The 14,019-nt window shown below is 37.0% G+C and overlaps 1 protein-coding gene across 5 annotated transcripts in view; it reads right to left on the bottom strand.

Moving 5' to 3' along the window:
* WDFY3 (WD repeat and FYVE domain containing 3) overlaps positions 1 to 13,783 on the bottom strand; it is an 840,855-nt gene extending 827,072 nt beyond the window's left edge. For all 5 annotated transcript variants that reach the window (XM_053703393.1, XM_053703396.1, XM_053703395.1 and 2 more), the window contains exon 1: positions 13,335 to 13,783. The gene's annotated coding sequence lies outside the window, so the exon portion shown is untranslated. The remainder of the gene's footprint in view (positions 1 to 13,334) is intronic.
* Positions 13,784 to 14,019: the final 236 nt, after the last annotated feature.

Here is a 14,019-nt window from a genome sequence, read left to right as displayed (position 1 = left end):
AGTAAAATACAGGAACGGGTATGCTCGTAAAGTAACTGATCACAGCCACATGATGACGATGTTAAACAAAAATAGAACAGTTCTGTAACTAACTAGTTGAATGCCAGGAGACCGGTACAGTGCATTATTGGTAAGGTACACTCAGGACCAAGCCTTCCCCAATGTTTAGATATAACTTAAGGTTCATAGACCTTTGCATATATGCACTGTTCAAATGGTAAATTACATTTGCAGGCAGTGTTTAATCTGTCTAGCAGGGAGAGGGGTCAATACGGTACAGCAGTATGAGTAGAAAGTAGAGGAGTCAATACGGGACAGCAATATAAGTGGACAACAAATATCAGAATGTATCAAGATATATCAAAAAGCAGCTTTACAGCTGAACTCACGTCCCTTCAATTTCAACTTTTCTTCACTGGCAACAAACAACGGATCCGTTGTGCTCATTCGGTAAACTCCTGCGTTGTCTCCTTGCGGTATTAATCCTGCTTTGTAACTTGTTTAAAAGGAGACTCCACCAGATTTATCCCTCCTCCCTGGTAGTAACGCACTGCTGTGCAGCCGGTCTTTTTGTTTTCCACTTCTCAGTAAAGTCTTGCTCCCTATGATAACCCGTGCTCTCACCACGGCCAAGTAGTATAAAGTAAAGTGAAAAAGTGGAGCACCGAGTCCAAATAGAGAGTTTTAAAAATAGTAACAACTTTATTGAAAAACACTTGTTAGGGACCAATGTCCCCGTAATAAAAACTGACTGTAAAGGTATAAAAGAAAGTTAGGCTAACATGTTTCGGCACCCACGCCGTAATCCTAGCCGCAACACGAGGACGATGCTTGTGACGAAATAGGGGAGGAGGCAGGCGGACATTTTAAAACAGGCAGAGGCGCAAATATTAAGTCCTATTACTTGTAAACAATATATGTTACAAAATTGAGCTATAGTTGGCAATAATAAGAGTTTGCAACTTTACAGGAATGACTTAGGACAAATTTTGGGTTGACTGTCCCTTTAAAGTTAAAAATAAATTAACTCTAGAACCAATAATTCACCTTATGACTTTATGCAATGAAAAAATTTAATTCAAATTAATTTGTAAATATCAGCCTTAAAAAGGGACATTAAACACAAAATACATTTTATAAGCATAGTATCAAGGTTATTCACTCTAGTCATGCGTGCTGCCATGTTGAAACCTATATTTCACTACATTCTGCCGCTAACCCGTTTGCGCATGTGCAGCAACTCTTCATCAGATACCTGCAGTGTAGCCTATGTTTTATAATGGCAGAATTCATGATTAGGAGGTGCATGAAATGTATTGTGTTTAGTGTTCCTTTAAGATCACTAGGACAATGTTAAAGGGACATGAAACCCAATTTTTTTCTTTCATGACTTAGAAAGAGCATGCAATTTTAAACAACTTTCTAATTTACTTCTGTTTTCTAATTTGCTGCATTCTTTAGATATCCTTTGCAGAGAAGCATATCTAGATAGGCTTTGTAGCTGCCGATTGGTGGCTGCACATAGATGCCTCGCATGATTGGCTCACCCATGTGCATTGCTATTTCTTTAACAAAGGATATCTAAAGAATGAAGCAAATTAGATAATAGAAGTAAATTGCAATGTTGTTTAAAATTGTGTTCTCAATCTGAATCAGTAAAGAAAATTGTTGGGTTTAGTGTCTATTTAAATACTTCCCATTTATTACATATTTAGTGTCTGCCCTCTCCTCTGATTCACATTCTTAATTGATCTGTACCATTAAAATTGAATGATTTTGTATCTGAAAGCATGAACCCGCTGAATGTTTAATACAACAGATGTAAATAAATTTGGACTGTTCATATAACTCAGATGTTCAACAATGGAGACAAGAAAAAGTTAAAATTAAACATTCATGAAGAAAAACAAAAACAAAGAAAAACCCCACCTTTGTTCTCTTAGTATACATTGTTGAATAGTATGCAGGAGCATACATGTGTCCTGAATGCTATTTGACAACAGTGTTTGTAACAATGTTTTTAAGAATGGCCTAGTTTCCATTAAAGTGACAGTCAATTTTGATGAATTAGTGCCCGGTTTTTAATAATCCTATTAAAAACAAGAGCACTTTAATTCATCAAAATTGACATTTCACCGTTTTCTTCAAAAACGTACCTTTAAATCCTGAATGCCGCTCCAGCGATTCCCCCGGCCGTCGGAAGCCTCTACAGACGTCAAAAATGATGAATCCGGGCTTCCTCCAATAACGGCTCCCCCCCCCCCCCGGGGGGAATCTTGGCCTGATGCAATGCCGTGATTCATCATTTTGGATCCGCGAAGACGGCTTGCGACGGGTGGAGGAAGTGCTGGAGCGGCTGCCAGGATTAAAAGGTAAGTTTTTGAAGAAAACATGGAAATGTCAATTTTGATGAATTAAAGTGCCCTTGTTTTTAATAGGATTATTAAAAACCGGGCACTAATTCATCAAAATTGACCTTCACTTTAAGATGATAAAGTTTGGAAACTGGTGGTAACATAAAAAAAAATTCTCTATAGACTTAAAGGGACACTGAACCCAAATGTTTTCTTTCGTGATTCAGATAGAGCAGGACATTTTAAGCAACTTTCTAATTTACTCCTATTATAAAAGTTTCTTCATTCTCTTAGCATCTTTATTTGAAATGCAAGAATGTAAGTTTAGATGCCGGCCCATTTTTGGTGAACAACCTGGGTTGTCATTGCTGATTGGTAGATATATTCATCCACCAATAAAAAAAAAAAAAAAAGTGCTGTCCAGAGTTCTGAACCCCCCCCCCCCAAAAAAAAAAGCTTAGATGCCTTCTTTTTCAAATAAATATAGCAAGAGAACGAAGAAAATTTGATAATAGGAGTAAATTAGAAAGTTGCATGCTCTATCTGAATCACGAAAGAAAAAATTTGGGTTCAGTGTCCCTTTAATAGAGATAAAATGTTTTTATCACCAATTTCCAAACGTTACCACCTCAATGGAAACTAGGCCAATGTTTGCAACAAAGTATAATATCTGATAATATAAATGAATTGGAAAGTTGGTTAAACTTACATGCTCTATATCCTAAAAGTTACATTTATACTTGCATGATTCAGATAGAGCAGTGATGACGAACCTTGGCACGCAAGATGTTTCAGAACTACATTTCCCATGATGCTTAGGCACTCTGAAGTCCAGTTGAGCATTATGGGAAATGTAGTTCTGAAACACATGGAGTGCCAAGGTTCACTATCACTGAGATAGAGCATGTCAGTTTAAGACACTTTTAAATTCACCTCTATTTTCAAATGTACTTTGTTTTCTTGCATCCATTGTTGAAAAAGAATATGTACATATCCTACACTAGTGGGAGCTAACTTCAGAGATTGGTGCCTGCACACGTTTGTCTCTTGTGATTGGATGTGGTCAGCTAGCTCTCAGTAGTTCATTGCTACTCCTCCAGCAAAGGAAATCAAGGGAATTAGGCAAAAGTTGATAATAGAAGTAAATTAGAAAGTTGTTTAGAAATTGTATGTTCTATGAGTTTCATGTCCCTTTAAGGTCCAAGACATTTTAAAATAACCCCTTTAAAAACAATTTTCTATACCATATTTCTTGCTCGTTTTTTAATCAATACTTTTTCTTTTTTTAGTCTGATGTAATAATACAGAACATTTTAGTATGATGCAAATTATATTAGAACATTGTATTATTATACAAATATTTATTGACTACGCGTTTAATGAGTTATTTAACCACCAGAGTTGTTCTTGGCCATTCATGAAAAGAACACAGGTGGAGATTAGCTATACAACATACCTATGCTGTTCCCGATTGGAGCTACTTTGAAATGGCTGCCAAGCTCAGCTCACTAATGATATAATGATATGGGCTTCATGTGGCATCCAATCACAAAAGGCTCACTAGTTGGATTCAACAGAGTGCCTGGATGCAGCCCAGATTGTGATGCCATCAGTGGGCTGAGCTTGGCAGTCATTTCAAAGTGGCCAGAAACAATATTCATTTTAAAATAACTTTTTTACTGTTTCTGCTGCATGATATAGAAATGGTGCAGGGGGCTATTTGTAGCTTAATCTACGGTAAGACTTTAAGATGATTAAGGTGTAGACTGTCCCTTTAAACAGTTGGAGGTTTTTACTCTACTAACCTTAAAACTGTCCCTCATTGGTCTCAGCAGGGGAGGTAGGATTTTTTTTTTTTTTTTTTTTTTTTTTTTTTAAAAACTTAAGACAGCATTCCATTTAAAAAAAAAAAAAAATTCCAGTATACTATTATCAAATTTGCTTAGTTCCCATGATATTCTGTGTTGAAGAGATATCTAGGTAGGCATCTGGAGCTCTACATGGCAGGAAATAGTGCTGCAATCTAGTGCTCTTGCAAATAAATAAAATTCTTGCAAAAGTGCTGCCATATAGGGCTCCAAAGCATATGTCCAAGTGTTTTATCAAAAGATAGCAAGAGAATGAAGAAAAATTAATAGAAGTAAAAAAAAAAATTTAAATACAGGTGTCCTTATAAATCCCACGGGATATAGGCTTTAATATAAAAACATTTAACACAGTTTCTAAAATCGTAAGATCACAACACACCCACATTGTATAGTCTCAGTTACATCAAACAAATATAAAAGGAAAACCAATATTAAAGTGATGGTAAAGTCATCTGTTGTGCAATACATAATCCTTTTTCTTTTACCATAACTAGCACATCGATGTGCTTATATAAATAAAAAAACATTTATTCACTCTGTAATGCCAATTTTATTTCCCTCTCCGTACAGTGTTTCAAACAGCCTCTCTATATTTTCTCACCGGTGCAGCTTTGATTGACAACGCTTTTAGCCAATCATCAGCTCACCATGCGCCCTATGTGAAATATGTACCGCACGCTCCCGACATCTACACTAAGTCTTTGCTACTTACTGCGCATGCGCACTTCTTACGCTAACTGCGCATTGCTATATGACACTACGCACCGATCGGCTAAAACCAGGAGCCGAGTATTCTCATATAGCAATGCGCAGTTAGCGTAAGCGGTGCGCATGCGTAGTAAGTAGCAAAGACTTAGTGTAGATGTCGGGAGCGTGCGGTACATATTTCACATAGGGCGCATGGTGAGCTGATGATTGGCTAAAAGCGTTGTCAATCAAAGCTGCACCGGTGAGAAAATATAGAGAGGCTGTTTGAAACACTGTACGGAGAGGGAAATAAAATTGGCATTACAGAGTGAATAAATGGTTTTTTATTTATATAAGCACATCGATGTGCTAGTTATGGTAAAAGAAAAAGGATTATGTATTGCACAACAGATGACTTTACCATCACTTTAAGACTGAGTTAGTGTATATAAAATAAATAAAATTATTTCTTGTAGTCATATAGTGATTTTTTTTTATAACTGGATGTATTTTTTCCCCAAGTTATGTACAGTTTTGCATCAACTTTATATGTTTAGTACTTACTAATGAAATTCATAGGACTGAACGAGCTCATTCCAGATTGTTTTTCCTTTTTTTTGGTCTGATGTAGTTGAAAGTGTGTGTGTGTGTGTGTGTGTGTCAAAATAACATCACTCGCAAAAGATCCACCAAAACACTTATGTGGGTGTTTTGATCCCTATGATTAAAAAGGGATGTAAAAGTAAAGGGGGGGGGGGGAAAGAAGGAAGGGGAATGGGTTTTATATGTTATATACAAGCAATGGTAAAATAGTAACATGTTTCAATTGGCTTATAAGCACACAGTTAAAGGCAGTTCCAAAAGCATCAATGCACTACTTGGACCTAACTGAATACATCTAGTGAGCCAATGACAAGAGGTATATGTGTGTAGCCACCGAATACTAAATAGCACCCAGCAGTGCATTGCTGCCCCTCTGAGCCTACCTAGGTATGCTTTCCAAGAAACAAAAACGAAGTGGATTTGATAATAGAGGTTGCAATTTTAAGAGACTTTCAAGTCTATCAGAATTTAGCCAAAACATATACGACAGTCCTTTACTTTAAAGTGGTTTCTTATTTAAATGGACACTAAAGACCTTTTTGTGTACCTGCTAGTCAAGCAAGCAAATTCTGTAACTTTTTTTTTTTTTTTAATAAAGCTTGTACAAACTTTTACTGCAGACTCCATTTTGTCTTTTTATTTTTTTTTTACAGACTCTCTATGCTGTTTCCCATACAAAACTGTACATCAGGACCTCAGGAGAGTTAATAAAAAGAAAATAAATATTTAGCTACCTATCTAAGCAAATTACTCCAACACAAAATCTTCCTGTTAAAGGGATACTAACCCCAATTGTTTTATTTCATTATTCAGATAGAGCAGGCAGTTTTAAGCAACTTTCTAATTTAGTCCTATTTTAAATTTTTCTTCATTCTATTGCTATCTTTATTTGAAAAAGCAGGAATCTAAGTTAAGGAGCTGGCCCATATTTGGTTCAGCACCCTGGATAGTTAATGGTGGTTACATTTAGCCACTAATCAGCAAGCGCAACCCAGGTGCTTAACCAAAACTGGGCCGGCTTCTAAGCTTATATTTTTGCTTTTCAAATAAAGATAGCAAGAGAACAAAAACAAATAGGAGTAAATTAGAAAGTTGCTTAAAATTGAATGCTCTATCTGAATCATAAATGGGTAGACAGATGAAAATACAGTCATCGGCTCTGATGGGGTGGGAGAAGGAGGGGATACAAGGGATCACAGTGGATGAGGCTCGTGGGGCGTTGGAAAAAGTGAGGAGGGCTACTCTTTCAGCAAGTCTCAGGGAAACCCAAACTAAATTTTTGCATAGAGCATTCTTGACCCCCAGCAGACTGGCCAAGTGGATACCCGACTGCCCTAACAAATGCTCTAAATGCTCTGCGGAGGCCCCTGGTCTGTTACACTACATTTGGGAATGCCCAATGATAAGACAATTTTGGTACCAAATACAATACTGGATTAATAAAAAAATGAAGATCCCAATCTCCCTCAATCCCACGGATGTCCTGTTCCTGAACTGGGACGCCCAACATAAGCATTATGACTTGGAACTGACTTTGACTATCTTGCTTGCGCGAAAGAGTATTCTAAATCACTGGACAAAGACGACCAGACCTACCATAGCTTACTTCCGTAACATGTTGAGAACACAACTATTTGTAGAACAGGTAGACACTAGGGTAGATGTCGGTAATAGACTTAACCTGTTCCTAAGGAAGTGGCGGAGACTGATTCTGACATTCGAGCTGCAGATTCAGAGACAGATCCTATTACCATTTCAACATACTGTGATTTTCTTGGAAGACTCTTTGAGGGGTGAGTGGACCCACATATTTTCCTCACGTGGGAACTAAGGATTAATCCAGGGGAGAGGGAGGTGGGAGAGAGCACCCCTCCCCTTTTTTTTTTTTTTTTTTTTTCTTCCCTTCTTCTTTCTTCTCTTTTTCCCTTCCCCATTCTCTTCTTCTTCGCTTCACGCTGGTCACTATGAGGAGAACTACAGGATGATTCTAAAGAGCGCTCAGACTTGGTTTGATAGGGGGGTAGGTGGGGGTTCTGTTAAGTTAGAGTTCTAAGGGTAGGGAGGGCGGGTTTCCTTGACAATAAAAAAAAAAAAAAAAAAAAAAACCTATGAGAGATTAGCACTGGTGAGGGATCCTGTTACCCTTGATATGGGGTAAAAAAAAAAAAAAAAAAAAAAAAAAAAAAAAAAAAAAGAAGAATGCACCGAAAGTATTGATGTGATGAAAGTGTAATATGTGCCCATACTCCCAACTGGGTTTGGGTTTGAATTCTGACCATCGGATGTAACTATTGTTTTCCACTGGTGTTACTCTCAATAAAAAGAATTAAAAAAAAAAAAAAAAAAAAAAAAAAATGGGGGTTTAAGCAGTACACAATGTAAGACTTTTAGAAGACCATGCTAGATGTAGGCAAGAGATGAAATAATTGACTTATGGCAGTATTTCAATAAAAAATGGCTCCTCACTCATCTAGAAGGTTAAATTTATTTATTATATTTTGCAAATGCCTAATTCATTAATATGGTTACATGTAAGTGAATGATCACTGCTACTGAACTGAACTATAGAGTTTAAATAAACCGATCTTATAGATCACATCCCTTGGGTTGTACAAATCAAAAGGTGAACAGAAGTGCTCTGACAAACCAATTACTGTATACGATCAGTTATACAATATAAATTTGTGTTTTGCAGGGATGCAGGTCTCCAGTTTATAATATTGCTTGCTATATTGTGTCTCCTTTGCAACATTATGTCTGCTACACTCCAGTGACTGGAAGTTTTTAAAGTAAATGGATTGAGCTGCTTTTTTTTTTTTAATACAATGTACAAGTGCAATAAGAAAATACTATAATTTGTTACACCTTTTTCTTTTTTTCATAATTTACCACACCAAGTGAGCCAAAGACGAGTGGCATATGTATGTATCCATAAAATCACCAGCAATGTTCAGCTGCTTATCTAGAGAGGACCTAAACTACTGTATGTATTTAAACCTTTTGCATGCAAGATTGCCAGGTGCCCAGTATTCAACCAGACAGTAAAGTATTTCAGCATACTACAATACTAGATACTTAAATGTCCAGTTTTTTTAAAAAAAAAACCTGATGTGTTAGCTAAATATAAAAGGCCTCATATGCTAAATTCCATTACAAATATGGAGCAGAAGGTAGTGAGAGGCAGCCAAGGGGGGCAGCCAAAGATGTAAAATTATTGATTGTATGTAACTGGCAGCCAAGGAGTAAAATGACTGCTTATCTGTATATATTTATCATGGGATGAAGAGTGAGTGCTAAGGTAGAGCTTTTAAGGGGATCATTGTGCCCAGCCATTGACAGACTGTCCAGTATTTAGTGGACGACAGTGGGCAACCCTATTTGCAGGAGCCATGGCTCCTACAAAAATTCTGGATATGGATAAAGTTTTCAATAAATATTTCAAGCTCTACATATTGTGTTTGTGAAAGTGGAGAGCTGCAGTATGTCCTCGGGGGCCGACTACTAAGGATATTATATATATATATATATATATATATATATATATATATATATATATATCTCAAAGAAGGAAAAGATTCACACAACTGCTGTACAGTAAAGTAAACACTCTAAATGTGAAACCTCTGGCCCCTGCTGTTTCCACTATGTCCCAAACCACTGGTAGTTAACCACTGAAAGTCTCACTCAGAACATAGCCAATCGTCACCGGTGCCTTGTAAAAAAAACTTATGCGGTATCAGAATGGGACCGTATAGGACAGCCCGTGCCCAACACAGCCTTAGCTGCGCCCACTCACCGGGATTGCTTAGCCGTGCATTCAGTCAGTGGCGTTCCACAAGACGCTTGGAGGCGTGTCCGCCCACGTGATCCCCAGCGGCCAATTAGTGCCTGTCTCGAGCACAACCGGGCGATTGCAAACCAGGGTAGAAAGTTCCATTGCGGGGCACAGAGTTTAGAGTGTGCGAGCCTCCCTTCGCTCACGGATGCCCTGGAAATGTATAAGCTTGAAAGAAAGAGTATCCAGAGCGAAGTGAAAACTTTAAATCCTTTATTATAATCCACTTGTGGTAAAAAAAAAAAACATGGAAGCACCATAAGCACTTTAAAAAATAAAACACACGCAAGCAATAGGCTGACATGTTTCGGCCTCTTGCCGTAATCGTTTTTAAAGTGGTTATGGTGCTTCCATGTTTTTTACCACAAGTTCTATAGGAAGTTGAACAAGTGCTATCAAAGTCACAAATACAAACCAAATCACATCAGTATCTATTGGTTTATTACTGGCTGTAAGCAGAAATGATTATTTGTTAGTCTAAAGAAAAAGCAGGACTACTGTTATATGCACAGCATACAAAGAGTAATGCAGCTAACAAGCTGACAGGCATTTCAACAAACCACAGCAAACTGAATGACCAACCTAGCTGCTGACCTATTAATGGGACATTACAGTGAGTATGAGACAGCAAAATAGCTCAAAATTAAACGCTATTTACTGCAGTAAGTAAAGCTATTTAAAAAAAAAAAAAAAAAAAAAAGTCTTTGCTTAGAATAGATAAACTCTATCTAGTAGTTCATGCAATGTGTTTACAAGGTCTGTCCAAGTTTAAAGGGACATTAAACCCACATTTTTTCTTTCATGATTTAGAAAGAGAATGCAATTTTAAACATCTTTCTAATTTACTTCTATTATCTAAATTGTTTTATTCTCTTCATATTCTTTGCTGAAAAGCATATCTAGATATGCTCAGTAGCTGCCGATTGGTTGCTGCACATAGAAGCCTCGTGTGATTGGCTCACCCATGTGCATTGCTTTTTCTTCAACTAAGGATATCTAAAAAATGAAGCAAAATAAATAATAGAAGTAAATTGCAATGTTGTTTAAATTTGTATTCTCTATCTGAATCATGAAAAAAAGATTTTGGGTTTAGTGGCCCTTTAATATAGATTAATAAACACACACATTTGTTTGTATGGGCAGATCATTTTTCAATTGCAAAATAATGAAATACAGTAGCATTATGGATATTATGAGTCAGTTTCAGGGGGGGAAGGAAATTAGATAGCTACAGAAAAAAAAAAAAAAACCCACACACTAAAAATGCCTTCTCACTTTTAATGTTTTACATCTCAAACAAATATTTGTATTCATATTTTATTAAGATTTTTTTTTCTCTAGTATATACAGAGAAGGTCTTCATAGATCCATTTCATATTCTAAATCCCATACTGCTAAATGAAAGTTTTCTCAAGAGTTGCTTGCAAGCACCATCATGGAAAGAAGTTCAAAAGGAAAGTGAATGCAAGGCCTGGAGGGGCCGTGTACCATAACCAGTAATTCAGGGATTGTCAACCAAGGACACACAAAAAGGTGTCATAGCCCAAGGATCCAAAACTGCTCATACCTTTGAGCATAAAGTCCCAAAATGCTCAGTGACACATATTTACACACTTCTTAAAAGGGACCTATAATGCAAACGTTATATGGTCTTTTTTGCTTTTACCTCATAGCTAAAAGTGCTGAGCAGGAAATAGTCAGTGAACAAAATTAGTAATGACAAACACAAGAAGTTGAAAAATTTATCAAATCAGGAGTATGTCCTTTTTATACATAAGATCACTAATTTAATTCACAAGATATTTATTTTTATATCACTGTGGATGTTGCAGTGCAACAGGTATATTAAAATAAAAAACTATATTAACCCCTTAAGGACCAGCGACGTACCCTGTATGTCGCTGGCCTTTTTTTGGGACTTGATGGTTTTATAGCGCGGTCTTGCCACCAGCGTTGAGACTGCTTTATTCCACAAAGCCTTCTGGAGGGAGGGCATTAATAGCGTGTTCTTGCTAGACTTGTGCTATTATGTCCTGAAAAAACCCTTAACGACCAGTGACATACAGGGTACATTGTGGTCATTAAGGGGTTAAGCGCGTTTCAGAGATCTGGTAATGAGACCTGAGGTTACAAAAATGTTTCTATCTACATGGAAACAGGGTAGCTAGATAGAAATATTTTTTTTGGGGGGGGGGGGGAGGTTCCACAAATTAAACACAGATTTTAAAACATGCAATGGGACTAGACACGTGTGTGTTTATATTATCCCCCCAATTCAGAATAATAAGTATTTTATTTTTAGAAATCATATCACATCACCTAAGGAAAAATACATTTCTTACAATGCAATGGTAATAAGCACTAGCAAAATAAAATGCATTTGTGGTGGACTTAATATAAATAACTTTCTGTATTTCATAAATAACTGGACTAGCTTGCTGATGCAAAGATTTGTATATTTCCGGCAAGCATTATTAAATCTGCACGAGGGCTGAGGAAACATAGCAATTTTTCCCCAGCTGTCACATGATCACATGATACACAATCAATATACCTCAGCAAATTCCAGGAGGTCTAGTGGTTACTGTAAAGCACTGCACACCAATACCAGTGCATACTTTTTTTTCTCAAGGATCCCTTAGGAGCCTCAGTGAACATACATTTATGAAAATATATTATACCCTTTCACAACATTTAGGAGCTCATACACATTAATAGAATTACTAAAAAAAGGCACATTTATTGAACCCTATAAAAACTATTGCATAATACATAAAATGTGTATATGTACATTATTCCTTTCAAAATATTCTGAAAATAAATCATAATTTATTTCACCTGGAGCAATATTTTCCCCAAGATTACTACCCTTGCTGACTCAGATTAACTTTTTAAACTGATGTCTACATTGTATTTTGGGAATATAGGTTAAATTGCCAAAAAAAAATATTATTATACCACATTTTTGATAGACAAGTTATTACCAATGCATCACTATCAAAAATAGATAACCTAGGGAATTATATAATTACATTACTTTTAAGAAATCTTAGAATCCTCCCTATCTCTCACTCTGAAACATGAGATATGGGGGGGGGGGGAAGCCCCCAACACAGTTGGCTTTTGGTTCATAGAAAATTCACAAGTATGTCCTCTCTTATCCCTTCAACTAATTTACACCCCTGCAGTTTTAATTCCTTGGAGATCAGATTAGTGTTCAAACTACACATGAATAATGGTTACACATATATTAAAAAAAAATGAACACAAGATCCGTTGGTATAACCACAGAGCATCCTGACTACATAGTTTACAGCACATCAAAATTAATCAATTACCAATATCCAACATCAGCACCTGTCCATCAACTATTTTATTATCACTTCATCCCAAATGGGAGCAGAAGGATGCTATAGGATAGGGGACAAGGGAGTTGCCGGGGACAATTAGAATAAGGAAGCTTCATAGGGGTCGTCTCCTGACAATTCACATTGTGAGTGCATGTATGTCATACAACCACATGCCACTCCTACCTAGCCATTTAATAAACAAGGTCATGTGTACAAGGCAGGCTCAGATCCAGGTTAAAAAAAAAAAAAAGTATTAGTCAACCTAACATCTCTATACATGTAATCTTCCCTAGCAAAGTATATACATGAAACGTCATGTGTTATGCAGAGACAATTTTGAAACTGACATTCACTATACAGAAAAAGCATTGTCTTTTAAATCAGGGTAGATGCACTAATACAAATATGGGATTCTATCATTTTCCTATTTACAAGACAAGGTCCAAAGCCATAACATTCATATCCTACAGCAGCATTACACCTCAAGCCTGCGGAGGCCCATGCAAACAGCTATTGCAGTGCAGTTTTATTCCTTTGCTGTGTAATGCTCTGCAGTCCTCTCCAGCACTGAAACAGTTAAGAATACTGCATCCATAACTACATTATTATTACTAAAGCAAAATAGAAATTAACTCACCCTTCTAGAAAAATGCATCCACTCAGCCAAAAGAGGTTGCAGAGGATGGATGATTCTTGCTTTTTTTTTTTTTATTCCTCTTTATTTGCTTCCTTCTCCTTTAATGCAACAAGACTGAACCTCCTGACATGTTCTTATTTACATAATCCCTTCAATTATATCCCACGGAGAAAATATATATTAAAAAAAAATGTACAATTTTTCAGATGAGGTGCCAAGGTGAGAAAAGAGGAGAGGAGGGGTATGAGCCAGTGTTATCCAGTCTGTGTGAGGGTGCTGGGTTGGTCGATCCTGTCCACAGGAACACAAGTGCCAGCTGCTGTTTTTTCCCTTCCCTTGCCCCCTCTCCTGCCATCAATGCTGACCACACAGGACAGTCGCACCATCCCGGAAAGTCAGGAGTTGTTGCTTTTTCCAGTAGCTACTGGTGGCCATTTTTAATCTTTCATTCCTCCTCCCTCTTCCTGACTCACTCCGAGATCTTCCCTTTTTTCCTCCCTCCCCCGTCTCCTCCCTCCCCCTTCTCTTCCACATCTCTTGTCTCTTGCTAGTACGATGACAGTCATACATAATAGAGAACAGCAGCGCTTCCAATACAAAGTCCTTATGTTTATTTCAGATGTAAAAACAATAAGGACAAACAACGTTTCGAGTTTTTAGATCATAGTCATATCATATGAAAAGC

This window comes from Bombina bombina, chromosome 2, assembly GCF_027579735.1.
Source record: "Bombina bombina isolate aBomBom1 chromosome 2, aBomBom1.pri, whole genome shotgun sequence".
Taxonomy (NCBI): domain Eukaryota; kingdom Metazoa; phylum Chordata; class Amphibia; order Anura; family Bombinatoridae; genus Bombina; species Bombina bombina.
The sequence above is the reverse complement of the archived record's forward strand: the minus strand, read 5'-3'. Positions and strand labels throughout refer to the sequence as shown.